The 3629-nt window shown below is 46.2% G+C and overlaps 1 long non-coding RNA gene across 1 annotated transcript; it reads right to left on the minus strand.

Moving 5' to 3' along the window:
- Positions 1–361: 361 nt before the first annotated feature.
- On the minus strand, positions 362–2700 carry LOC123380726. Its single transcript, XR_006586817.1, has 2 exons — positions 2582–2700; positions 362–2309 (listed from the first exon to the last, which is right to left on the minus strand). It is a non-coding gene; the product is annotated as an uncharacterized LOC123380726 (long non-coding RNA).
- Positions 2701–3629: the final 929 nt, after the last annotated feature.

Consider the following 3629-nt stretch of genomic DNA (forward strand, 5'->3'; position numbering starts at 1 on the left):
GTCCGTTCATCAACCTGCACAATTTTATATTTATACACACACACGCGCGCACACGCGCTTTTCTGTATTGTGTGTCATACGTCAACAAAAGGTTAAAAAATCCTAGTAGACGTATGGCAATAATGAAAGCTACTGATGTGTGCATGACAAAGAATTGTGTTCCCGGTATCAATATCCTCACAAGAAGCATGAATGAGACAATGAATTACATAACGTCCTTTAATTAGATTTATTGCATTATTGTTATAATTAAACCTTAAATGAGTTCAGAAATGCTGCAGTTCTGCTCCCTTCTCTGCATATGGCAGGAAATGTCCTGCAATATGGCCGTGCACATGTACTGTGACCGGAAAGTAGGATGTGTTAATTCCTAGTACACAAAACCTTCCTGTGCCCAATAGTCATCCCAACGAGTCGTTTTATCTCAGCTCACTCGATGGAGCTGGGAGGCTGAATTGTGTAGTGTGTTGATGTATGTGCTAGTCAGCTGTGTACTCAGTAAATTAGTTGTCACGTGGGTACAGTTGCTCATAATCGTCAAAGATTCATGATTTAATTTGTATTATACCAAATTCATTTTCACTGTGAGAAGCTGAAAATTCTTAGGCTGTGGGCTAAATGTGGTCTCTCTCTCTCTCTCTCTCTCTCTCTCTCTCTCACACACACACACACACACACACACACAAAGATATGTGGCTCTCAGAGTGAAGGAGCCTTTAAAATGGAGTTTTTAACAAAAGTGTTTGAAGATAGGTGTTTCCTATTTCAAAATCTGTATTTCTGGCTTCTCTAGTAATACTAGGTTTTCAAACAACCCTCCGTCCATACTTTCTCATGGTGAGGAGATGCTGGGTGTGAATAAATGTGGAATTCACACGCCCCTTTAGAAGGGAGTTCAAAGTATTCCCGAGGGTTCCTTTATTAATTCCTCAAAATTGATACTGAGTGTAAGCTGAATTTATCATTTTTATTTTTACTTAGAGTAGGAAAACATTTCTCTATTAATATTTTAAAGCAGGAAAAACGAAATTTAGAATTTTACGTTGCAGGAAAAATGGGTTTGAGAACATACTGCTTTAAGTCTTTTTTAAATGTTTATTTTGGGGAGTAGGGGTAAGGAGAGGGAGGAAGAGAGAGAATCCCAGGCAGGCTCCTCCACACCGTCAGAGTTGGTCAAGGGGCTCGAACTCATGAACCGCGATCACAACCTGAGCTGAAATCAAGAGTTGGCCGCTCAATCGAGGGAACCACCCAGGCACCCCAAACTCCTCAAGTTTTTATTTCAGTGTTTTCACATGCACAACCCAAGTGCGAGAAAGCCCACTGCAGTGGGGACCCCCTTGGGCTCTGGAGATGGCTGCCTCTGTGACTCTGGCTCTAACGATGCCTGGCCTTGTGTCTGCCCCATGCTCTGCAGATACGCGGGCCTCGCCGGGGGGCAGGGACGCTGGCTCTGCGCCCACCAGGGAGAGGCAGGGATCGCAGCAGGAAGGGGGGCGAGCAGACCCCCGTGCGGGGTGGCAGATGGCTGCCCAGCTCACCTCCAAGACCCAGGAAGGAAAGGCAGAGGCATTGGAAGAAACGCGGTCGGCGTTGCAGCCTTGCCTCAATTTGCCCACATGAAAAAGGAGGCCCTTTGTTGTGTATTGTCTGGAACAAGTGGAAAGACTGGTGTCCGCAGAAGTGCCGACGAAATAAATGCGTTAGTCCCAGAAATCGCGACCCTTTCCATCCCAGTGTTCCTTTGCATAGAAACATATTTCTGCAGGTTCCTACTCCGGCTCAGAACTACTGTCTGAAGCCTATGGTACTCATTTGTTTTGCAGTCAGGAAGCTGTCAGGTCCGTGGGCCCTGGGCGGCTTCGCCATATGCCTTAATGAAAAGTAACCGCAGACCCACGCAGGGCGGGAGCCTCCTGAGCTCGAATCTGGTCACGGGCTGTGTTCCCCACAGGCTGTTTTATGACATAGGCCACTTGGAGCACAGTCACACAAAAAGTTAAAGATGCGTTTTCAGGGGTGCTCAATGAGAAGCAGGGACCGAAGACAAGCCCCTTTGTTTCCAGGCCCGTTTGGGCGTAGTGATCGTGTTCTTTGATGGCCGTTCACTTCCTACCATGCAGCCTGTGGATTGGGCTCGGGGCCACTGAGCACAGAGTGAATAATCCTGGGTCTCGCTTTGGCCTTTACACCACCTGTCAGTTGTTTTCCTCTGATGCTCTGCTGCTCCCGCGTTGTCTGGGAGAAGAATGGATCCACCATGGTGCTGAAATACACAGAAGAGGTTTTCCTTCCGTGGACCCCTGTCTCTAGATTCCAGCCAGGAGAAAAAGAAACAGTGGTTACTGAGGGCAAAGCTCACCCTCAGAATAAAAGCTGCCCCTCCAACAGCGAGAGCGAGAGCGGTGAACACCTGTGGCTGCAGAGCTATTTACCATCGTGGAGCTCAGAAACAGCAATTTGCTGGCTTTGATTGAAACGCGGGGAAAATAGGAGCCTGGTGTGTGGGGAGCATTCAGATTTCAACGCAATCAAAACAAAGCTACACTGGCCCCTGCAAAGGTCATTCTATGCTGATTACCTTTGGAAGGTCCTTCTCAGTCGGCAGAAATCCCATCGGTCCCCACGCTTTTCCGCTCTTTTGGACGCGTGTCTTGGGAAGGATAAGGCTCCGAGCACAGAGCATCTGTCTGATCACAGTGTTAGCGGGAGAAAAGTGAGTCAAGATGCCTTCAGTTTCTCATTATCCTCATGCGTATAGCAGTAAGAACTTCCTTACTGGGAATTTTTACACAGTATAGTGTCACATGAGTATGCACTTTAGTTTTATTTCCTCAAAAAGTTAAAATATTGGAAAAACAATATTTAAGCGTTTGCAATCAGAAAATGAGAATGGCAGTCTTAACTCTCTGCATTTAGTAACCGCTCGGATAAATTACAAAATTATTTGTTTCCAGACATAGGGAATTGCTGTTAAAATGAAATACGTTGTGCAAAAAATGCTGAGATACTTATTAAAAGCTATAGAAATATCACTTCCTTTGTAATTTAATATTTAGAAGGAAGAGGTTAAACTACATACTTTCGAGTTTTTGTGCTGGCGTCAGCGATTCCTGTCTTCCTGGGATGTGGCAACCGCATCTCCTTCTCTTGTGCCTCACTTTTGGCTCAGTCTGGGGGGGTCTAACTCCGCCTCCAGGCAGTTCTCTTGTATTGGATCTAAAACAAAAATAGGACAGGGGCGCCTGGGTGGCTTGGTCGGTTAAGCGTCCGACTTCGGCTCAGGTCATGATCTCACGGTCCGTGGGTTCAATCCCCGCGTCGGGCTCTGTGCTGACAGCTCAGAGCCTGGAGTCTGTTTCAGATTCTGTGTCTGTCTCTCTGCCCCTCCCCTGTTCATGCTCTGTCTCTCTCTGTCTCAAAACTAAATAAACATTAAAAAAAAAAATTAAAAAAAAATAGGACAAACAGAGACCATTTGGATATCTTTAAAATTTGATACTTTAAAGCACAGCCAGTTACCAGTGGAGTACGGGGTTGCATCATATGTGGAGGTAAAGTCCGTGACGGTAACACCGAAGACCGATTCAGGGGATTGGAAGTACAAGGTTGTAAGCTTCTTGCGCTGA

Source organism: Felis catus, chromosome D2 (assembly GCF_018350175.1).
Source record: "Felis catus isolate Fca126 chromosome D2, F.catus_Fca126_mat1.0, whole genome shotgun sequence".
NCBI classification, from domain to species: Eukaryota; Metazoa; Chordata; class Mammalia; order Carnivora; family Felidae; genus Felis; species Felis catus.